Source organism: Pagrus pagrus (genome assembly GCF_965226575.1).
Source record: "Pagrus pagrus genome assembly, chromosome: 4".
NCBI classification, from domain to species: domain Eukaryota; kingdom Metazoa; phylum Chordata; class Actinopteri; order Spariformes; family Sparidae; genus Pagrus; species Pagrus pagrus.
In genome coordinates, this window is record NC_140188.1 from 22,758,571 (window position 1) to 22,784,141 (window position 25,571).

General features: G+C 40.7%; 1 protein-coding gene across 9 annotated transcripts in view; it reads right to left on the reverse strand.

Moving 5' to 3' along the window:
* The window catches only part of gramd1bb (GRAM domain containing 1Bb), a 127,172-nt gene that overhangs the window by 80,449 nt on the left and 21,152 nt on the right, over nt 1–25,571 (reverse strand). For 5 of the 9 annotated variants that reach the window (XM_084351304.1, XM_084351301.1, XM_084351302.1 and 2 more), the window contains exon 1: nt 24,937–25,253. The exons of 1 other annotated variant lie outside the window; for it this stretch is intronic. The gene's annotated coding sequence lies outside the window, so the exon portion shown is untranslated. Of the gene's footprint in view, nt 1–24,936; nt 25,255–25,571 lie in introns of those variants that run through there. 3 more of the 9 variants (XM_084351298.1, XM_084351300.1, XM_084351292.1) reach the window with 1 other exon arrangement.

Genomic DNA, 25,571 nt, shown 5'->3' on the forward strand with positions numbered 1-25,571 from the left:
TAAAGGGTTTTCATTAGGCTTCATATACAAACAAAACGACACAGCTACTTAAAAGGCATGACATATCATGATACGCCAAAAGTGCATCCTTGTTAATCAGAGCTGGCGGGCAATCCTATGTCGCATAGTTCTCAGCATAAAAGGGGCTGCCTCCTCCTTCTCTTTGGTCGACATCCATAGAGACTTGCTGAACTGATCAAAACCCGAGCTTTCATCTCTTATTTAGACACCCTGCCATCTAAAAATAGCCTTGATACACTATGGAAACAGGCAAAGCTCTTTATAACACAGCATGCGGTATTGCATACAGTTTGTGAGGCTGTAGCAGAGACCCATATTAGCTGAACTGGAGTCACAACTATGATGAAAGGGAGTCCAGACAAATCAACTGACTGGTTGTTGAAGAGTCACTGAAATTTTATAGACATTATAGCGATTAATTGAATAATCCTGAACACAATAAATCACAATAAATACAATAAATAAATAGTTGCAGCCCTTAAAAAAGAAGGTCGTTGAGTTGCAGAATAATGCCTCATTTTGTACCTAAATGTTTTACACAAAGTTCAGAAATGTCAAAACTAAGCATGTAGCATCTTCCCCACTGGTACACATATCAGGCTGTGTGGATAGTGGATAATTTCCAAGGCAAAGTAAGATAAAGAGTACACACTGAGGAGAATCCAACAACATAAAATTAACCCATAAAATGGCCTATTATTAAACTAAACAACTTAACTAAAAAGGTGTAGGAGTTAGAGTGAAACAATATATCATTTCTGCATCCACACTGCAATGTGTGTGTGCAACAGTGACATTGCAGGACGTGCATCACAGATGTGTTTTTTAATGCTGAGCATTAAGATTGCAGCACTAGATAGATATTGACAAAATTGTCATTCTGTCTTCTGTGTCATCACGTGTATAGCCTCTATTGAGCTTTTCAAGTTATCTGGCAAAAAATCCTGTTTTTTTTATATCGCAATACATATCCCAGAAAACCAAAATAGCACTGAAGAACTTTAACAAATGTAGTTATACTATAACAAAAGAAAAAGAAGAAGTCAATCACTGATATAAAGAGGAATCAAACTGGCTTCAGTTACAGAGTGCTGGATTCTGCATGCAAGGCACCAAACACAGAGCCATTTTATTGTTCGTTACAGCGCTTTAACCTACATGACAGCAAGATTTGTCTGAATTAGGTCCGATTGGCTCTATTAGATTTCAGTTTTACGGCAGTAATTAAGAGCCATTAGGTGATGGTAGTAAATGAAGTGGTGACAAGTCATTATATTTGGATCTGTCATGCTATACTGCCTCTTACATTTGGTGCTGCTAGTATGAGTGATGTGCTTATGTGGTCGTAGTTCTCCATCTGGCTGCACCAACTCTGCACTGATCCTGTGTGAGTGGCTCCAAACTTGTGATGAAGTCTGGAGGTTCTGAAAACATCAAACCTAAGATAACTGGCAGGTTGTTCCTTTTGGATTTGAAGATGCTCTTAATTAGATCGTTTCATCCTTTTCTGACTTTAAAGCAAAATACCAGCCTATCTCATCACTGGAACAGAAAATGACACAAAAATCAGCAGGTGGTGCCACTTGTGGAGCCCCTGCAGACATAATAACCTCCCATCTGAGGATGTGCAACTGTGCCAGTTTCTAGATCCAAGCCCACAACTCGTCTTCACAGCTTAAACTTCACAGAACTCACTAATTAGCTCACAATCCAGTGGAGTGCGCTGCTTGCTGACACAATTTTGTCATTATTTCTCTTTGTTTCTGCATGAATTCATTAATGTGCTTCTCATAGTGAGGCATGGTTGTATATAGTATATACAGTCAACTGTAAAAGACATTTTCATTAGAACAATGTAAATAATAATAATGACAGTAGTTGTAGGTTGTAGGTATTACATTTTAAATGTACTCTAATAAGGGTCACCAAAGTAAAAGACAGGACAATAATCAATACAAACATAATCAGCAAGTGCAAACAAAGGGATTTTGAAGTTTCTATCCAAAAAAAAAACAAAAAACAACCAAACCAAAGAGAAACACCCCAAATCACCTTCAAGAATCTCACCCTTGAACGCACCTAGAAAACCATTTTAATTGCAGCACAACTGAGGTAGAGACAACTGCGAGCAACAGCAGTGTCTGTTCACCAACTGTCATTTCCTGTGGGGTTAAGAGGCATTTTCCCAGGCCTGACAGCCACAAACAGCTGAGAGAAGAAGAGGAGCTGTCGGAAACTGAGACTGTGAGATGCATTCAAAGTGGTCTTATTCAGAGGGAGAGAGAGAGCTGGCTACAGCCACAGCCACAAACAAAGTACTGACCGCTCTCGTTGGGAGCATGTTGTTGTCTCACTGCCAGCCAGCTACAGGCCTTCCCTCAGGAACAAATCTCCACAACAGAGACACATTCATGCTTTCTTTGATCTAGTTCATGGTAGAGATGTGTGAGGTGGCAGCTCCACTGTGTTGGTCAAAAAATAGCTCCAGCACCCACTGTTACCGTTTCCCAAAACATGATGGTTAAACTGTTTATATTCCGCAAGTGCAATGAGTAAAGGATTATGGGTGCTATAAATAGGTTGGTTGTTAAAATGTTTCCATTTTTTGCTAAGCTACGATAAACAAACCCCAGGGCTACGAGCCGTACAAAAAGGACAAATCCTTGTATCAAATGTCATATCTTCATGCTGTCTGACAGCAAAATATAAAAGACGATGAATTCTGGCTATCGTATCTCACTAAGCAAATCAAAGGGCACCTGCAAAGACAAAACCACACTAAAACACACATACACACACGCTGAACAAGCTCATGCTGTGACACATGGGGATAAACTAAAAATTCAGCTTGAGCTCCCCTGAAGAGTTTTTTCTCAACACATGCTGCGCTGCATGTGTATAACACCATAGACACGTCCTCTAAAACAGCACGATAGCCCTGACATTATAAAAACCACCCACTCACCACACAGTCTTCATTAAAAACATCTGTGACTTCAGAAATCAATACGATTTCACAATAGTTGCAATAGCTTCTGAACCAGAGCTTGTTTTTTGTTGTTTTTCCTCAAGACTATATTCTAATTACTGCGCTACATATGCATAAATGGTGATTGCCTCCTTTTGGTCTGCGTCTCCTTCAAAGTACTAGCACCTGCTTGGCTCTGGGAGTTAAATGTGTGCTTTGACCTAACCTTCACACCAGCAGACCTGTACAGGTAACTACAAACAAAGTGGTGGTGTACACAGGAGATATGACCAATGTCAGGAACAAATGAGACCAAACTGTAACAAGATGCTTACAGGAAGGCTTCCACAAAGCCTTTTATTGAAACTTACAGAACTTACACCGGCAATGACTTGTTACAACTTTCTAATGATCACAGTGCAGCCAAGCGATCATTGCAAACAATGCCGAGGTTAAGACTCGTAACGCGTAGGATCACTTTTTGACAGGTGGCTACATGTATTGAGTTATGACCTACAGTACATTCACAGAGGGAGAGCTTGCATTCCTATTTTGATCTGTTCAGCATCATCAATACTGTGGTCTTTGAAAGTGAAAGTTACAAAGTGAAATATGAGAAAACAAGATACACGAGTAGTCACTGTTGGGGAAGCTACTTTGAAAGCATAGCTTTGCAAACTTAATTACTTTGTAATAGAAGAGGTTGAACGTCAGCATCGCTGCACGAGGGAGAAATCTGGCTTGGCTAATTAAAAGTAGTTCAAACTACTAGACTACTAAAAATGTATCCAAAGGACATTAGAAACAAATACAATACAAAAACGTCACATGCCAGCAAAACATGCCACTCAGTTGACTTTATTGCAAAAAGTGCCCACATGTTCACTGGTCATACATCAACCAGAACAATAAAACACTCCAGTATTTATGGAAAGGTGCAAAAAACGTCAGCTCTGACTTACAGATGATGAAATACAAAAAAACAAAAACAAAATAACCCCTTTCCTTTTATGGCCCTTAAATGTTTGTAGTTCCCAGTATCACACCACCATCAACCACATAAAATAATGGCAAAAAAGTGGTTTCACTACTTGAATTAATATCCAAATATGAATGTAGCTGAACTACCAACAAGCTACTGCAAAATGTAGTTTGAGTACTAGTTTAAGTACATGTTCAAACTAGTCCCCCAACGCTGCAGCTGGTTGTAGTTTGAATTGTACTGCAATTTACTTTCACAGTTTGACAAGAATTAATGAATAAAATGCAAATATAATAAAACAACATAAAAAAGAAACTGAAAATAAAAATGAAAACATGACGAAAAGAAAACAAACAGAAACACCCAGGTGAAGCCATGTCAGCTATCAGTGGTGGTCTCACCAGGTGAGTGGACTGACATGCAGACAGGAGGAGCCGGGGATCGAACCCGCAACCCCGCGACTGATGCAACAACAACAGCTTCTTTCATTGAGATAGCCCAAGTTAAGAGACTCAGGGATCCCCTGCTCCAGTATGGACACACAGCGGGCAGGTCTCTTATTACAGTAATGGTCTTCAGATGGATGTGTTTATTGTAAGAGTGGATAAAGTTCGGTGATGCGCACACAGCGGCACCTGTCAGACAGGAACTGGACGCATGCAGCCTTTTACTCACTACGACGCAGGAAATTAAAGCCTATCATTGTGTCTTTACTGTGGGGAAACACTGTTTACCTGGAGACACGCTGTTAAAACTGCGTGATTCATCGGTGACGACTTATAAAGTGTGAATCTACAGCACGTCGCGCTGACTTCATCCATCTAATGTCTTTCGTTACCGACTAAAGTCTCGTCTTTCCGGGTTTTAACTCACATTTCAGATTGACATGTGAAGACAACTCATACCAGTTCTAGCAAAGCGGCAAACCTTAAAAAAAGGTTAAAGTCTGACATGTTTTTTTTTTTTTTTTTTTACCTTCGACTCGACCTCGACAACTTCCACAAACTTTCTTCCCCTCCGCTAAACTCGCACAGCTCCGGGCCCAGAGGAGAGCTTCACAGACGGTCCTCATCCATGCCGACAGGTTAAACGAGTCCGCTGAAGTCGGCTGCTTTGTTTGGCAGACTCAAATCAGTGCATCTCGGAGGCGGAGACCCGCAGCCCCGTTACTTCACGGATGAGAGCCGCGGAGAGCAGACCACTGAGCGGTGACCTATCAGTGTCTGACCGAGCGCCGCGAATGACCTCCCTTCTTTTAACCTCTTAGTGGCCCGAGAGCTGCGAGAAATACACCTGCTTTCTCAGTTTTAATTCATTGTTATTCACGCAGTGTAGGATCCGTGGATCAGCAGCTCTGGCATTTAAACGCTGAGCTGGTGATCACCCACACACAGCACAGACAACACGCAGGTCAGGCTGGACAGAAACATTTCTACAGCTGCTGTGATATCAGATATTTATTTTAGATTTACAGTGTCAACATAAATGATCTAAGTTTTTGTTTTATTGTTTCACAGCACTGAATCAATGACGATTCAATATGGATTTAATGGCCATTAATGGCTTTAATTCAAAAAGACAGTTTAATCTCACAAAGTAATCTATATTAATTACAAACATAAAGCACAAAATGTTTGCCTCAGCTTTAATAGGACACGTCTTAATCATCACTGTTGCAGCCACCTGGTAGAAGTCATAATTAAATGGTGTCATCTAGTGTTTGTAGTCAGAGGGGTTTTTAATTGATTATAGTATAAATACTGTATGTGGAAGGTCCAACTTTGGTGAGTCAGTATTATTGCAGAACCTCCACAATGAAGACAAAGGGACACTCCAAGCAACTCTGTGAAAAGGCGATGTTGAAAAAATATCAAATAGGAAAAGAAGCGTGAATAATTTTTAGAAGCGCCGTCTAAGTGTTGCTCCAAGAAAGACAATATGAATTGTAAATGGCCTTGCATGTACTGTATGTACAGAAGTGCTTTTCTGGTCTACAGACCACTCAAAGTGCTTTAAATCACTCGCCACATTCAGCCACGCACACGCACGTTCGTACACTGATGGCAGAGGCTGCCGTGCTGATCTGTTCACCAGGATTCCAGGGTTTCCTGAATAAATGGCACAACAGTATCTCCGCTCAGCCATTCACACGCACACTCACACTCACACACACGCACACGCACACGCACACGCACACACACACACACACACACACACACACACACACACACACACACAGTCATGGAGCAGCTATTGGTAGCAAATTGGGATTCATAACCCCCCGTGGACATGGACTGTCAACCTCATGAGCCACAACAACCCCATCTCTACAGTACAATGGATAGAAAACAGATAAAAAAAAACATTCATACGATACAGCAGAACATACTGAACTTTACAAGAGACTTTAGAGGTGCGTAGTTAAGATTAAAATATAGGCTGAGTTCGGTGATGGGCATGGACCGACCCATGACTACTGGGTACTGAAGTAAAAATGTAGTTCTGACTACTGAGTACTTATAGGTCAGAACATGTTGGGTGTGACGGCTGGTGTGAACTCATCACAAGATGGTCTCTTGTTATATGTGCAACAAAGCAGTAGTATAGTGGTATGTACTATAGTACACAGTCTGCTTTATATGATACTGTAGTGGCTACAGAGAAAGAGGCAGAGAAGCACACCAGCAGGGTGCACACTCACTCAGATGTCTACCTGAGTACCACCATCTGTGCTGTGTTTGTGTTGTGATATAGACCAGGTCTGCTTTCATGTTTTCTTTCTGCTGCCACTGTAATGTACCTTCTCATGCAGGTGGACTTCAAGAGACAGTGATGGTCTCGCAGGATTTCTTGGACCTGTGGTGTGGATGTTTTCTCATTTTGTGCATTTCCAAATGTCCCTTTCAAATCCTGTGTGAGCTTTTCAAAACCAATAGATGGATCCAAATTTCAATTGATCCTCTTCAGCAGAATCCAGCTGACCTTCATCAGCAACTGACAAGCTTCAAAAGATGGCACAGAAGGTGAAGATTACAGTCTGCAGTGACTTGTTATGTCACAGATTATGAAGTCTGAAGTTTTCCGCCTTTTTGAGAACAAAGGGTTAAAGGTTACAGACAAACAATGTGGGCTGTCAGTCTGACTGCCAGTGTGTGATTAAACTGTGTGTGTTTGTGTATTTCAATCCCTCCCTCTCAGAGTGTGACTTTTTCTGGAGCCTTGTGCACGGAGCATGCAAAACGCTGTTGTCTGGCAGAAACAACTCAGTTCTTGGACTGCTTGAACAATGTCTCTATTGATGAGAAAGTGACAGAAAGAAAGAGAACGAGGGGAAAAAGGCAGACAGTCCAACAGAGGAGACGGAGACAGATCTGCAGTTATTATCTGATTACAATCAACATCATTCACTGTCACACAAAAAAAGACTTCTTACGAGAGAAAAAAGGCTGACTGAAGCGTCGGTTCACTTTTGAGATGCATTTTGATCTCACAGGTGCATTTGCTGAACAGAGACCAACCACAAATGGCCTGGGATTTCCATTTCAGCACTATTTTATCATGCAGATTAATTCAATATATTATGCAGTCCATCCACTTAAGATCATTTTAACTCCCATATCTCATCAAAAACATGGCTTCTGATTGACTCCCATTAGTCTGCTCTTCTCGGGCTAAAGATGGGTTAACAGCATTCTGATGCATGAATCATGTTTTGTTCTTCTACATCTTCAGTCCGCGTAACTTCAAAGATCTGCCCATGCATCGAACAAACACATTTCCTCAGACTCCAAAACACAAGGGAAAAACTTGCTATATAGTCACATATAAAGTAGATGATATTTTAAAAACAACATACGCAACATTCTGTCAGATGAATCTAACTGTATTTTATGTTTAGAGACAGACAAGAAAGAAGCAAAGACATACAGATGCTAAATATAGACGGCTCCACTGGGACAGTTAATGGATTTTCACACTTGCATGAAGAATATTTAACTATTGGTCCTGACCCTTGAGGGCAATGAGATTAAGATACACAGAGATACATACTTGATATTCGCAGCAAAGGAATCAAATATTCAACTTCAAGTCGGTTAATTATCTAAGGCAAATGTAGATTTTGTTATTTTCAGCATTTGGAGTAGTCCTGCTAAAAAGTAAGATGAATGTTTGCTCAGAGAAACATAATGTTTAACATTTTGCATTTAACATTTTAAAAATAATTAAGCTGAAGCTCGCCACAAACCTCTACGATGAACTGCAGCTCAAAATGTGACGACAATAAGATCCCAATTTTATGAAGAACTGGTATTGACTGATAAGAGGGTAATCAGAGCTTTGGAGTACGGAAGTCTAGAGCAGCCATAGGTGAAATTATTTTTTAATACTGTTATCTTGAGATCAACAGTTAATTATTGTGTTATCTCGGGATAACAAAGCTCGTTTTCTTGTGGTAACGAGTTAATTAAACCTGTTTTCACGAGAAAATGAGCTTTGTTATCTCGAGATAAGCTGTGATCTCGAGATAACGGCATTAAAATAATAGTTGAACCTACAGCCGTTTTTGGCTTCCGTATTAGAGACACAATGATTTTTCTTTTCATTTGGATTTAAAACAAATTTCCTGCTTCTGCTAATCACCTACACATTTTCCATGTTCGTGTGCCAGAGTCGTGTGCTCGTGTGCTAAGTTGGATAGACACTGCTACTGTTTGATGAGACTCCGGTTAGACTGTGAGAGGCTTCTGTTTCAACGAATCAGGGCTCGGAGGGACGGGAAATCACTGTAGGTGCTGTTGTTGTAATGTGCAGTCACTGAGAGTAATTCATGGCACACATTCTGCAACTACTCTGCCATTCATAGACGCCACATTACTGCCAACTGGTCAGCTTATGAACTCATAAAAGCCCATATGAGTTATCCATTAGCCCACATGCACAGGGCGGCTGCAGCCTATAGAGATAAGGTGGGCAAAATAAAAGCAGATACGGTTGTGTATAAAAACGGCTGTGCCCCAACTCACTCCTTGTTTACTACATAGTGCACTTTATTCACCCTCCGCCATTTTATTTGGGTGCCTGAAGTCTGGAAGTGAGTTCTATCCACTGTATGGTGCCCTCTATTTTTTACACTGGAATAAGAAAAGGTAGTGTCCGTGGCATGTACACATCCAAAAGCTCCATCACGAAGTCCAGCAACCAAAATTGTCTTAAAGACAAAGCACCACATGCCTCAAAAAGATATTTTATCACTCTACAGGGTGTTTCTATTATTTTTCTCATTAGTCTTATGAGTATACTGTAGGTGTATTTGATATGAGTTTGCACATGACCTGACATGTAACAACCCAATTTTAACCAGAAGAGAAAGATCTTAATTTTTTTGTTAAAACAAACTAAATAAAAAAAAAACTTGCTTCGTTTTCATGACTGTATAATCTGAATAAACAAACTGATCTTAAAGGACAACACAATTTCATACTGTTTTACTTTTTTTGTATTTGGCGGACCCTGCCACTTTTCTAGCTTCAAACAGTGTCCTGGGGACCTTATTCTCCTCTTGAAGGCTGAACTGCTCTCAGGTTCACCACATTCATTTCTCAGTTTCTATATTGCTGTCAGGTTTACCCTGTTACTGACCCATCACCTGAAACGCTGTGCAGTTTTGAGACTCAAGCTGTCTGACACTTACAGCACTGGCAACAATAGCGAGCGATATGGTAAACAAGCAACTAAATTGCCTATATACCTTTACTGCACATCCTGCTGCACAGTACAACTGAGTGTTCCTATGGAGATAAAGAATAAAAAGGAGGAAAATGGGAACAAAAACGGAGAGAGAAACTGAAAGACAAACAGTGGCGGATGTAGGAGAAAATGCCGGCTTTGCACCAATCCTGCTAAAATAATTGCAGTGAGCTCCAACATCACATTCATCTTCAGCCGCCTATCAGGCTGCTCCAGAAGAATGGAGACAGAGGAATCTGTGGTTGTTATTTTCTACTCCCACTCCTCCCCACACTGATTCATGAAAAGACTCTTTCACATACAGTTTGTGTACAAAATATGAGGTAAGAAATATACAGAACAGGCGTGGGGTTGAGATAATGTTGCTTGGTTTCCCCAGTAACAACAGCAAGATGGATGGTCGTTCATTGCTACGGTGTATTTAACAGTTTCTCTTTCTCATTGTTAAAGTTTGTTCACTGGTATGTTGCATGTATTGTTATTGATTGCAGAAGAGTTTGGATTAAAAGAACTGCAATGGAAGAATAATGTTGTTTTAAAATACATTGATTTCCTTCATTTCATCCCACTAAGCGTCAGAGCAGGTTTTGCAACTCTTAATACTAACAACACATCTACTGGATACAAATCTGCATACAAACAAATAAATGACTGAATTTGCATAATTATCACTAATATGATGTTGCAGTGAGGACAATCACGAGCAGCTACTTCTGTACGTGGATTATAGGCTCATAAGGTTAATGCTTTTTCACTCATACTGTAGTCTCTCTCTTGCAGCCTCTTTATCCGCTGAACCTTGAGATCCTCACTAATTTCAAGTTTAAAAGAGTCAACATGTACAAAATGTCTCATGTTAGTCTGATTTTTACAATACAATGTATTAGAGCATGTGAAGAAGTAACATGCAGACATAGCTGGTAGCTCCTTCAAACATAGCTACATGTTCATTTTTAATATGAGCGATTTTTGATTAGGGCAGTGGACTTTGAGACGCTCGCTGCCCACGGCATCTTTCAACCATCCCGACCAGCCAAAGCACCACAGGGAGGAGAGGAAGAGAGCCAGGATAAGAGTCATGCTAATATAGCTTGGATTTAAGGCTGCTCCTGGCCAATGTCTGTTCGAAGGGAAACCAAATGGACAAAATGAGACTCTGGCTGGCCAAGCAACAGAAAATCAGAGATTATTGCGCCCACATATTTACAGAGACCTGTCTCCGCTGCAACAAGTTGTCAAGCTGTTGCACTCGACAGTTGCACCGTGTTCTGAGCTGACAAACCGCAGCACACGTGATGAGAAGAGGTGGACTATGTGTTTACATCATTGATGCTCGGTGCTCAGATGCAGTCTGAGTTTGCTGGCGCTGTGTTCGCTGGGAGGCTGCTGAGCCAGGTTCTGCTCACCCACCTGCCCAGCTTCAGTTCTGGTGGCCATTCCGGCACAACTCCTCATTAGCATTCGCTCCAAGCTCCCAGACTGGTCAGAGTCAGCTAAGGACCACTAGCTGGATGGCTAACTGAGCTAAAAGCAGCTACAGTTAGCAGCAGTTAGTGTTTACATAGTGTCCATACTGTAAGTATGTCTTGACCTTAGTGCCACAAATTACACTGTAACATAGTAATCATCTACTGGCATGGAAGTCACATCACTCGTTTCTTGGCAGAACCTCATCTGTCTACAAAATTCCATGGAAATGTGTTCATGTTTTTGGGAGAGCCTGCTAAAAGACAGACAGACAGTATTTATATGAGCTGTAAGGGCTGGCAAGTAGAGAGAAGTGAGACATAGAGCTGTTAAAACATGGTGTTGAAATGCCTACTGAGCAGAGACAGCAGGGGCCCTGATAATAAAGTATTTAGTTAGGTTTATATAATATGATATAGACGGTATAAATACCCAGAAGATTTTCTGGCCAGTGGTTTAAACTCAGTGCAGATGAATAATTTGGTTGTTAAAAATGCATAACGGTTACATTGGCCTCTCAGGTTTTCATGGTAATTGACCACATGAGGAGCTCTGTAGCTTGCTGTTAAAGGAGTCACTCACAGCAGCTACTAAATTTGGGAAGGCAAACACAAAATCTCAAAATAAATGTTCACATCTAGGCGGATACAACAGGGAGAGGAAGACGTAGAGTTTAATTTAGCCTCACTCAAAAAAATAGAAGCAGTGTTGTTTAAATCAGTCTGGCTGTGTTGTGTTGTGTATGTTCATGTTATGAAATGAGGTATGAAGTAATGAGGTCGTTTTTAAAAAAAATATTTTTTGCTTAACAAGTTAATTTACTGGGCTGCTCCACAGCAGACTGCAGGACATAATTCTGACAACACATGTACCAGAAGAACACCACTGATTTATTACATAAAACAACATTTGAAGTCACCTAGCCACTTGTCTGAATGGGGCCAGACATGAATTATTAATGTAGTTGCAAGCAAAAATTCCGCAGGAGCACTGTGAATGTGAAGACTTGTCTTCATGCTGTATTTGTCGTAATTAAGGTTTTGAAAGGAGGATTTATCTGCAGCACGGGTGAGTGGGGAGGCAATAAAAAGATTACTCCGATGAAATGTGATAAGGGTAATGGAGAGTGTTTTGCATTTTGCAATAAGGACAAAGTTATAAAGTAGCTGATAGGAATGCAAACTAAAAAAAGTTTCAGATATTGATTGCTTTTATGTTAATGTGACAAACACAACCTGTTTTCTCCCAAAATACAGGTGTTGTTAATAAATAATCATAAGAATCATCTGGCAGCCAATGGTAAATTAAATATACAAACCTTATATTTCAAATTACGAGTACGTGCAGAGAGGATGCACAAAAACATATGCAAATAGTTTCAATACCCAAACCGCAAACAAAGCAAGGACAAACTCTAATTTATCACATCCTGTTCTGGTGACACAAGCAATGAGAATATAGCCGCAAATAAGCTTGGCATTGCCTGAAAGACTGATCCTCATCTCCCTCCATACTTTCATTCCCCAACACAGTGCAACGCAGATCATAAATCCTCGAGATTATGGCAAAATGACGCCTGGACGTTATGGCCTGCCACTGTTATAGATGAACCAGCTGCAAATCCCTGTGTAACAAAGTGAATTGTACCGCTTTTGTTGTTTTGTACACCAGCACAGCACTGGTTTCTATAGCAGGAAATAATAGCATATAGAGCTTTAAATCTGCTGTATGTATCTTGGTTTGTTGGGTCATAGCAGTAGAGCGAAGCACCTCAGGGAGCTGCACATTGTTGGATGAAGCTGAAACTCAGTTGTTGACTTTTTGAGGATTTTCAGTCTCTTTTGAAAAGCTTTTGGCAACGATCCTCCAGTCCTTTCCAGTGATTGAATATGTTAAATGACTCTTTTTGTAACAAGATGACAAACAGTTTGCAACTGAGTCTGCAGACAGACACAATCTGTTGTTTCCATGACAAGCAGAAAATATTCTTTTACAAAACTGTGATGAAGTCATAGGAGTGAGAATCACACTCCCAGAGACATGTGAAACTGCTCAGTATGTCCCTGTGACTCTGCCTGTGTGTATTTTACACTTCATGCAGATTTACTTACTCAGTTACTTCAACGTATCCTGTATCAGGGATGTGTTGCCATAAATGTGGATGCTGGTCAGACAGCCATCAGAAACGCTGAGCGTGATTATAATGAAACAGAACATACAATACTGGAAACAAGAAGAGGTGATGGAGATATTGATTTGATATTCAAGTTACACTTTTTTTAAACACCTCTAAAGCCTAAGGTGCAGGCTGACACAGTAAAGTGATGATCTGCACCTTCAATAGCAGTTCTACCATAGATTTAAATCATTAGACATACTCACTATAAGAAATCTATCAACCTTACTATCATAGACTGAAAATAATCATAGAAAGAGCACTGACTAAACGTAAACCTGACGGTGTCTGAGATTGGGAACTATAAAGAGTCACTGGGTAATTAAAGTCAGCTGGCAGACAGAAGCCGGGGCTATTTCTATTATCAGAGAATTCGTTTTTTTTTTTTTTAATTGCTGAAGACTAGAGGCAGATTCAGTGTCTGTACGGTATGGTGCCCATGGGTGCGACTTCAGCACAGATAATGAGCCTTGAATGTTTCAATCTACCCCTCCAGAGCATCCCCTTCTTGGTGTGATGGAGCATGTTAACTCTATCACTCTACAGTAAACAGTGAACTGTTTTTACATAAAACTGTCACTGTGGGCCTATTATAATGACTGCAAGTGGCTGAAAAAACACAAGGGACGTTTTACTGACGGTCATAAAGTTATTTTGGCCTCATTATATGGCTGATGTTGATTTGATAACGGAAATGAATATTAGCTCTTCCACCCCTGCGATGAGCTGGCGTTTCATCCAGGGGTGTACCCTGGCCTTCGCCCACTGAGAACTGGATTTGGCCCCAGCAACCCTCCCGAAAGGGGGGATAAAGTGGCAACACCCCGCGATCTCAATACGGATCAAGCGGACAAGAAAATGAGATGAGAATTATTTATGAAAATAATGTTTTCAATAGTATCTTGAGTCATATTTAGCTATTTATTCAGAGAATCTGGACATTGACAGAAGCTCTGCCTTGATCTCCTGCTGCAGATAGTTTGCCCAGTTGTCACTGAATATAAATGTGTAAGATTTTTTTTTTTTAACTCTTTAAAGGTGCGATACATGAGAATTGGCAACCTGTCAAATTCATACTCCAAACAAAAGTGCTGCTAGCTAGCTAGCCCAGTTATCCATGCAGCTATCAATCCAGACTGGGCCTTGAGAGCACTGGGGGAGTGTTGGGCAGGTAATGCTGGCAGGATAATCACATATATTATCTCTGACAACCGCTCTCGTCTCGAATATAAAAGTATGTAATTATCTACACCCTCACCTAACCTTCTCCCTCAAGTGTGGACCTTTAACTGTATTGCTACAGAGAAGATTTCAAATTGTCTAATTATGTGCAGTGTAATTACAGTCAGGTTCAGTGTTAACCATGTTAGGGTTATTTGTTTCAAATGAGATCTCCCGCAATAACCCGTAATATGAAAGAGCAATGAAGAAGAAAGTCAATGAGTTCATCTCTTAAGTACAGAATGTAATAATTGTAACAACAGCACAAGTAGATATAGATAAAATGCTGATATACCAGCTTGTTTTCTTTTAGCCTTCACAATAAATTTAATTAGAAGTTGAGAACTGTGCAGCTGTAATGAAATCAGTGTGACATTTCTAATATCACTTTCAGGAGTTTGAATCATCTACTTTTTGCATGTTTTTCGACACGCGTTCTGAGAAAAACACAAGACTGAAAAAGTTAACTTGCTATTTTTAGCCTGGGGTTTGATGTATGTCATGAGGTTCTTTATAAGCCACCAGAAACCTTGATGTGTCAGTGTGAAAGCAGTGACATGTTATTAAGCAGCGCCCGTCAGGAGTGAATAACCACCTGGAAACAGCTACAAGTAGGTAATTAGTGCTGAAATAACAGGCACCTTTCCAGCTGTAGCTGAAGAAAACGTCGAAGATATTCAGCATCTCTGGAGACCACAGCATCAACTGCTCATTAGAAACTAATGGAGAAATGTTTTACTTTTGACAGTAATGGATGTCTTCAATTCTGTTGAATTTTCCCTGAATCAATATGCAGTCCTGTTGCTGTAGAATACAACTCTAATATATTCAATTAAACAACCTCTTTGACTACAATTACCACATATAGGCTACAATGACATATTGATTTTCAGGACAAAAGCACACAGGAAGTCAATACTTTGCAGACTTTACATTACCTATCCATAATAGCACTTAATGGAGTGCCTTAGGATCCAGCATTAAAAACATTTAGTCAACAGGTGTCACAGCCCCAGACTCAAGGAAATGGTGTAATTCCTTCTCAAGCAACACTTGAGCAGATCTCACCTCTTATCTTATTCATAAAGCCTTGGGTGTATCATTCACAAGCCAAAGCTCATTCATAATTGTCACAATTACCGCCTGACTGTCCACTGAGACCGACTGTAATCTTTTAAATACATAATTGCAATAATGTTGAAAATGAGTCCTGCAAGTCTAAATGCGGTCTTGAAAAGCGAGGAGGGTTTTGAAATGCTGTCAACTGGACAAGAAAGATCTAATTAATGTGCATAAAACATTTTGGAACAAAACTTTTTTTTTACTCCCATATTTCTGGATTTGCTCTGATTTGTGTCTGTGGTGAAATTCTCATAACTCTGTAACCCATCCATATTGAAAACCAAATGGACATTTATGTAAACTACAAGTCAGAAAAAAACATCATAACAAATTGGACAAATCTCAGGTTACTGTATCGTTTTGAAGAGGACATGTAACGGTCACCTTGTGTGTGTGTGTGTGGGGGGGAGTCAGAATCACTAGTCTGTGACGACCAATGACAGCTCGACAGATGGAGCAGAGCTGGAGTCAGTCCATCGTCCAGATGATAAATTAATTGACAAGACAAAGACATTTTTCAGTTCCACTTAGGATCAGCACCATTTGGAATATTCTCGCTCCACATAAATCTGCCATCATGTGTCTGTGCTCGCTCTGCTGTACTGTCGTTATACAGCTAGATCAAAGAAACAGGTATTGACTGCGACTGTAGAGAACAACGTGCCTTCTGGATAGCAGTGAATACATGTTAATAACCTGTAAAAACTGTTAAAAAGGCACCTCAAACAATAGACCAATTTTTATATAGCGTGTACTTAAATGGTTTCAGTTAATGTTAAAGTGACATAATACAAAACACTCATCCCTTAAAGATCGTTCTGAAAGGCTTAACGTGTGCTCATTCATTTAGATTTCCAGTGATGAGGCACAACCACAGTGAGAAAACCATAGAACAACACTTTATTATCTTCCTATTAATGGAACTGATGACGCAAACACTGTCACATGACCGATGTGTGTGCAGCGTGTCAGTGCATGAGAGAACTGCAGGTGTGCACATCCATCTTTCAGCTAACTTGCATCTAACAAACCAAGACAGTGAGTGAAATAAAAGTTTTAAAAAGTACATATCATAAAATTCAAAACTCTGTACCGTGTTATGTTGTTTCAAATAATATCACAAAAATGGAGAAAGAGGGTAAGAAATGCAACAGATATCAAGGAGCCAGAAACTGCATGAGGGACTGAAGAGAGCTGCCGGGTCTCATTAAAAACAGACTCGGAACAAATTCGGTACGCTTGACTGCTCGGTAGCCAAAGTTGGACGATTTTAATGAACAGTGTCATTGTAGCCAATGATGCCATTCTGGGACCTGTTTCATTAAATTTGTGATATGTTTGACAGCTTCCGGCCGGCTTCAGCTATCTCAGCGTGTGAGGCCTGCGTGTAGTCTAGACCGTCTTGCAGGTAGACTGGTGGGCATGGATGTGCTTCAAAGCTCTGCTCCCATAACTCCCTTCTGACTGTCTGTGTGCCGTGTTTCTTTTCCGCTCTCAGCCATCCTCACACCAATAAAGTTGTTCACACACCCTCTCACCTGCATAGCACTTTACAGTCTAGCACACCCCAGTGCTTTTGGAGTTCTGCTTTATTTTGTCTTTCCCATTATATCCTAAAAGCAGATATTTGCAGCTTAATATCAATAGCTCTTGCTTTTTATATCACATACTAAAATATTAAGGTATAGTTGAAAATTCTGGTACGGTAAAAACGGTTTACTGTTTACAAATTCAATAATGCAAGCCTTGGTCTTAGGCAGGGAATGGGTGATTGGGGAGAACACGGCAACAACAGAGCTATGTAAATTAATTATTTACATCTTTGTTGACCAATCGGATTTCCCCTGTATGCACAGCCCAATGAAACAGCAAAACTAGTTCAACAAAAAGCAACAGTCCACAACACTAGAATCCAAAGTGGAGAAGCAGCAAGAGAAAACAAGTACAGTTAACAACTTTGAGGGTAATCAAAGATCAGCCACAACAAAGACGAAAATAACAGTTTGTTCCGGCAACATCAATAAGAAAGAGGATGAAAGTAGGAGACAAACCGGTCGAACAAGACAAAGATTAAAAAATGGTGGTAGCAGTAACAGGAAAGGTTGCTGTCAGTGGTCTTCCTGAGGGATCTGATGTCAGTGCTGAGGAGGTGAGCGCTGCAGACAGCGAGGCCCACAGACAATCCAGGCACCTGCGTCTCCTGTGGTGATGGTGCATCTGATGCTTGGTTGGAAACAAGTGTTGGAGAACAAAATTAACTGTGTGACACGGGATTTTAGTGACACACAAGTGGCAGTGTGGCCTGCCTACAAAAAAAGGGATGTCAGACACAGACCTCTGTGTTGTTGAGAAAACCGGTCTAAATGTACAAGAACAGGAGGGGGAACTCTCGAGAGAGAGCAAAAGGCTAAAAATAGAGAAAGCTGTGTTTGTTGAAAGAATGTCTGGAAGTCTGGGATCTGTTTTTCTAGACTTTGTATACAATAAGTATTGACTGGGTTTAAGACATATCTTTTATGTGATTGATTACTGTTTAATTTCCCTTTAAACAAAAAAAATATTATATTATAGTGACTCCTAATGTCTGTCACTGGGTCAGATTCAGATCAGGTAAGTCATTAAATGAAAACATTTTTTATGGTGGAGTGTTGAGGATGAATTGTGGGACTTTGTTTCACTATCATCATGTAACAGTTACTTACATAGCCATTAATAGATCAACCCTGCAAATAATAAGTAGATGTTAGTGTAATTATTTTATAGTATAAGAGGAAAGGATTGCATCAACAGAACTCCCAAAGTAAATAAATAAATTGCAAAATTGGGTAAAAAACAAGACTAAGAGTCCACAGCTATGCTAGCAGCTCTGTAAGGCTGCACAGAAGTGTTCTGAGCTATATGCTAACATTTGTATGTTAACATGCTAACGGGAACAATGCTAACATATTGATGCTTTGCAAGTATTTCCAACATTCACCATCTTAGTTTAGCATGTTAGCATGCTAACATTTGTTAATAAACACAAAGTACATTAGTGCCATTAGTATTGGTAGTTCTGCTCGTATGTGGTCAAACAGCATATTAAAGGATTGACCTGATGATGAAGATGAAAAGGAATCACATTAGTTCTCACTATTCATCCTGAGCGAGACATGACTGTCTGAGCCATAATACATGTCAACAGCCCATCCAAAAGTATGAATGTCTGTAATAGACATTTAATCTTTCATACATCCAGCCTTTCTGTCTTGCCTGTGGACCTCTTCCCCCTCCTCTCCTTCCTCTGGCTCCTTCACACTGTTCCACTCTGAATCACCATTTTCATTATCAGGAACTGGAATTTGCCTCATCAAACAGATGTTGTGTAACACCAGGCCTGTCATTAATTATGTTGATTCAATTTTCGAAGCTGTAGAAGAGAGATCCTCCAAATCTGTCCGTGGCATCTGAATCTAGACTTCAGCACGCCAAGCGTCTGCTCCTTATGGGCTGTACTGTTCTGCCGCTGTGGCCTATTGTGTGGGCTGACCACTGGCAGTAGATGCCAAGTCTCCAAAGGTTATCTACAAAGTGGAAAAGGGTTTAACTAACACACAAAGGCAGAAAGGGCAGTCATGACTTTGTCACCATCTGCAATCTGAATGTAAACAATACTTGCAAATTGCTGCGGTTAAATGGGCACCAGCACAGTTTTTGTAGACAACCCTTGCTTGCAGTAAGCAAAATCATAAAAACTTTCTCCTCTCATACGAGCATCAAGATGACAGCTGCTAATTATAGCAAATGCCGTGCCCACCCTCTCCTTTTTGTTTCTGTCTTATCCGCTCTCTTGTGTGACATGTAGGAAGTTGGTTCTGCGTGCTAGCCGCTTGTTAATTTCCCAGAGGTACACTAAGCGGGTTCCTTGCATTAGCTAAACGATCATTGGATGGTATAATTTCTATTCAACTTGCTGAGAAAAAGAGTACAGAGCAGCATAATTGAACTAATATGTTTTATAATATCCGGAACAAAGTTACCCACACAAAATCAGCACAAAGCGGGAGATGTAAGCAGGAAGGGCAAATACAATTTCCTGGGCATAGACCTTTGACATAAGCTATTTTCTAAATTGCTTTAGGTCACGAAAGATTCCTGTCTTCATAAGTAATTCAAGATGTATGCTTCCCTCGCCATCTCGCTCTGTTAATGGCTGTCTGTCCAAATATTTCGGCTTATACATAACAAAAAGAGGTTTTAAGATGGATAATCCACCAACCAGGGGTAGTAGAATTTGTCAGTTTTCTTCATTTTTACTGATATAAAGGATGGAGGAGGGTTTTTTGTCAATGCAAGATATCTATGAAAGGAGTACAAATTCTCTAATCCCAACTGTTCTGAAATATAATTTTCTTTTTCATTAGTGTGGAGTCTCTTCTCTCACTATCTCCGGAGATTAAGATGGAAACCGCAACACCCCTCGGCTGTTCTCCGTTCTACTCATTCAACTTCTCCAGGCTGCCGTAAGAAAAACTACTGCCTCAAAAAGATACAGAAGAGTCCACATGCTTCAAAACAGAGAACACAGTGCGAGCCTTTGTTCCTGTTACTGCGCTTTGATATCAGGTGACTTTTATATCTAAATCAACTTTTATTCATCAAACAGTTAAGTAAAGCCCTTGTTGTAAGAACTGAATCATTTAAGTAAATCATTATATTCATTTGTATCTTAATACTCACCATATTAAATAAACTAGCAACATGCTAACATGCCAAATTCCAGAGGAACCTCAAAACAGTCACTCAATCTTAAAGTAGCATTAAAGTAAGTCAGTAACTTGTAATCCATTGTGTGGTTCTAATTAAATTGTGGACTTAATAAAACTCAGCATGTCTTCCCGCAATTAGAGTCAATCTGGCTTAAAGTATCACCTGTTAATACCAGTCAAACATGCCAACTATGCTAACCCCTCCAAGCGTTTGATTTTTATTAGGGAGTGAGCAGGTGATTAGTCAGTCAGGGAATGCGAATAAAGAGTGTTTATTAGAAGAGGGATTACACAGTTTCAACACAGGCCATTTGAGTGTTGGGTTTCAATAAATGAACTGTATGGCACTTGTAGAGAGAGAAAAGGCTTCAGCATTAAGCACCTATAGTATGTAACAACAGTCTGAACCAACAGTGCTGTAACACGGTGCTTCCAAACACTCCTACAGGAGTGTCACGCCAAGGGGGGAAAATGTATGCTCTCCAGATGGCTGAAGGAGTCAAGATAATGATAATGCAGCTGCTCACAGCAAGATGGTGAGCAGAGAGGGTCGAAACGGATAGCCATCGTTTGGCAGCAAGGATAAATATGTGACGATGGCGGTTCTACATCACATAACCTCTCTGAGCTCAAACGTAACAGACAACAAGAAAACCTGAATACACGAGGAAACGTAAAACAGTACAGAGCAGTGTGATGAAAAATTATGTAAGGCACATTAACTCAAAATGGAAGATAAAATAGGAAAGAAAAAATATATGAAATATATCTGTGCAAACACCTGTCATTCGCCATGGATTAAATCTACAAATAGTAATATTAAAATGCAAATAGGAAAGTGAAAACGATTGCAAACAGACGATGCAAAACTAATCTTCTGTACATACTGGACACTGTGAACGTAATCTCTCCATCCTGAGGAAAAAGGTCATACTTAAACAACAAAGCACAACCTCAAATCTCTGCTTACCTCTGACCTCCCACAGTGCATTCATTTATCTCACAGTGACGTTGTCACGGATCTCTCACGAGGCTGGAATTGGTTCAACTACAGCACTGCAGGGACTACAAATCACCTGCTTTGCCACTTTGTCTAGGACACAGGAAGCCAGAGCGTCCTTAATCTATAGCTTATGGTGTGAGTTTCAGTATGGGTGCTACAGAGCAGGAGAGTGACCCTGGGAATACGGAGGGAGGCAATCCAACATCAATCTTCATTCTGAGCAGGGTCAATGAACGCTAAAAATAAACACATTCGAATGACACTCGCGAAATACCAAAGAACTGTGCACCTGCAGATACCTCTGTACAAGGGGGACAATATGTATTGATACGAATAACTAAATGATCAAAACTCAGAACAACAGCCCTCAGGAAATCATTTGAAAAACAATAATAAAATATTTAAACACTCGCCAATTTTCTTAGAAATGTCTGCGTCAAACTGTTCTTCCTATATACACTGTAGTATAAAGGCTCGGGGCTGTCCTCATCTGTTGTGATTGAATAGGGTCCGACGTCCGTGTTGCCATGTCCGCTAAATATTTAATGAGCTCAAAGTGTAGTATTTCTGGTACACATGCTTTGTGAGGGTCTCAGTTCTGAATGACTCGCATGGCTCTGTTATTGTCTGGTGTGATGTGGAAAAACAACCAGGCTATTTGTGTCCTTGCAGTTTTTGGTCTTACTATTTGGTTTTTATTAGACGTTCAGAGTTACAGTTCCCTAGAAAGTCCTTTCAAATCAGAGGAATGCTGAGTTCATATTAAACCTTATTTAAAGTATGAATAATGAATACAAACAAGGCATAGATGAAATAAAGAGAGGGTTTTTCTGGTGGGGAACTTACCACAGAAGGGAATGTTAGTAATTCAAGACTCATTGTCCAAACTGCTGCAGAATAGTAGGTATAGGCGCAGTATAGGTTGCAATATTTGTCAACCTGTTTCTGTTTATACTGTACATACACAGTAAGACCACCAGGTTCCTGTTGGTTGAATTGAACATATGACCATCGTGACACGAGACAGTAATGAGTAGTGTGAGGGATTACACATTACTAATTACTACTTTAACATTAATGGCCGAACTTGTTCGCTGTCTTACTGGGAGTGGAGCTGGAGGTGGTGGGAAGTGGCTAGTCTCAGCTGAAATGCCACCCCCAGTAATTCCATAGTAGTAGTGTTGTGTGTTCTCTGGTGGCTTATAACCATTAGCTACTGGTACATTCAGGAGTCATTTGCTTTGTGGAAGGTTGTTCGTGGGTGTGTTACTGCGCAACTAAGGATGGAACTTCTGCTTCAATATGGAGTCACAGAGGCTAAGTGAGCTGCTGGATCGTCAACATAATGAACATCTGACCATCCAGTCTGCTTGTTAAAACAAAATCTCATTTTCTATTTCTGGCCTGCGTTACATACTTTTCCTATTGAGTAATCAGTAATGTATTGTAATTCCTTTTTCAGTGGGCAGTTTTCAACTGACATGCCCAACACTGTTTATAAATACAGTATGGTGTCATATATTTGGTTTTCATAGAGTTTTGTCTTGTTGATGGATGCACCTGCTGTTTAGGCACAAATGATTTCCCCCTGACTTTGTTTATTCCAACTCATATGTGCTTTAGAAATAGCACATATGGAAAGCCTTCCTTTGTTAATACTCTTTAAAGTTGTCGTATGGCTGCCATGTGTCATATCAATTACTTCTGAGTCCTAAATCCTTTGAGAAAAACTAGTTTGTATTTATAGATCTCAGTCGGGATGCGGATTTCCACTTGATGCATTTAGTTGACAGTCTACATATTGCGGCGAGTGTGCAGGTGGGGAATCATTTTCCTGCACAAAGACACAATGACAGGACACGCTGTTACTGTGATGAAAACGGTACCAGTGAGACTCAATCCATGAGACTATCTGTTCATAAGCATTTAGAAAATCTACCGTAAAACAAACTACATCAGTGCATTAAAAAACAAAAATTTGTGTGTGTTCTTTGATGAAAGGGTAGCAACAACAGTGAAGTGAATTTCTGTCATTTCCTCCATTAATCCATTAATTCACTGTGAAGCCAGAGCAAGGCATGGTGACAGAATAAGCTCCAATGTGGGTGGCCAAATATCAGGAGTAGATTTGTGCTGTTAAAAGCCTGGGCTATCCATTTTACAGCGTCACACTGCTGCCCTATTCCACTTATTAGGTCCAATCAGTGTTCTGTTCTGATCCCTCTGAACATCAACCTCACACTGAGAGCAGAGTTTAGAGGACAGGAGACATAGACAGACTGTGTGTGAGGGCGGGCCGCTGAGTGAGTTATTACACACAGAACAAGCTCGGTTACTCAGCTATTGTTTCTGATGCACACTTCCCTACATTCAAAAATCTCAGGTTTTCACTAGATATTACGGAGACTGTCATCTATTTTTCTAAGGAAATTAAACAATACATTTCCAACAGTGTTTGCTGCTTGAGAGAAGCTAGCACATTGTGTTGAGAGCATGGGTTTTAAAAGAAAGGCTGGCGAATGGCCAACAAGTCATCTGATGTTAATCTTGAGTTTGAAGGAGTGCAAAAGTAAAACAACTGTTTCTCAAATGTACAATAACAGTTGCTTTTAAAACAGATACGTATATCTCATTAGTATAATGCACTTCATATATCTGTTATTTCAATTATTCAAAGACTTCCCCAGTCTTGATTTGATTTCTTGATAGCTTTTCGTATCTTGAAAAAGCTTGAAAAAGTGCCAAGCAAAACAATTACTTGTGCAGTAATTCTTCCAGTCTGACAGGTGACAGGCTGCACTATTTGCCTTCGTCTAGAACAAGAGCCACACAAATCCCAAACTCTCCGAGCGTGACACCACAAATGCTTAACCTGCAACACTCCACATCACATGCAACTCCACTCCAGGGACGCTGCCTAGTATTTTCAACACAGCACCTGCTTCTGTTGCAACTTGTGCCGCCATGATCTGTAACTCTGCTACAGCCAGTCGAGGCTCGGATACAAGCGACATCGGTTTAAATTACGGAGGGTGGCGGGTAAAAGGAAAGTGCAGGTGGGTGCAGACTCAGGAGAAAAAGTGCTGTCAGCAGGGTGCTGCCCTTCAGCTTGCCACGACCACCCTTCACTCTGGACCTCAGGTTACCATGGCACACAGTATATGAAGGTCAGACATTGTACACCTCTATCACTGGAGGAGAAAACGCCACTGATAAACACAGTTGATAAAACACTTCCACCAACTAAGCCTTGATAAATAACTCCACTCACTAGGGTGCTGATGAGGTGGTGACTGAGCTACAGTACTTCCTGTCCTCTGAACCAAAATTTCAGGCACACTTGCATGCACACTGATCTGCCGTAATCATTCTGCACATTCACTCAAGCACAACCAAGACAAACAGTGCAGCAGAATGAATGTATGAGCATGCGGCTTCTTTACTTGCTATAAGCTGTGGAGAGGAGCTGACATACGTTACCTCAGTGAGTGGAGCGAGGACCGGTCGCTGGGTGAGAGTCAAAGATCATTCTGCCAGTGCCATCTGTCAAGCTGGTTGGGTACAAAGGAAGTAGGAGCAAGTGTCCCTCTCCCTCCTTCCTGTGCGCCTCTCTCGCTCCACAACAAAGTCCTGGTTACATTAGAGGAGAGAGCCGTACTCCACGAGCGAGGGGGAATCCTCTGTCAGACTGAAGCCAGTTTAAATCCCCAATGAGGAGATGGAAGGATGCACCTCCCTTTTCCTGGGGAATCGCGACTTGCTCCTGCTCCTCGGCCACTGCACAAAGCCCCCCCCACCCTCTCGCTCTCCCCGTGTTCCTTCTGTCTCCTTCTCTGCTCTCTTTCGCTCTCCTTCCTGATCCCGCTCCGTTTGTACGCTCGCTCGCCTGCTCGCTCGCTCTGGCGTGCATTCTTATCCACTGTGGCTCAAGCACCCACAGACACACAAACATATGCAAATCACACACACAGCCAACAAACTCCTGTCAGCTTCTTTTGCAGAGCATTTCTCTTGCATCTATTTGCTTTCCACACAGTGAAACATGTGCTTCTGTGTTATATTCCTACTACAGCATATTCTCAAACATATCACAATACGAGGGTCCGAAAGTCTAA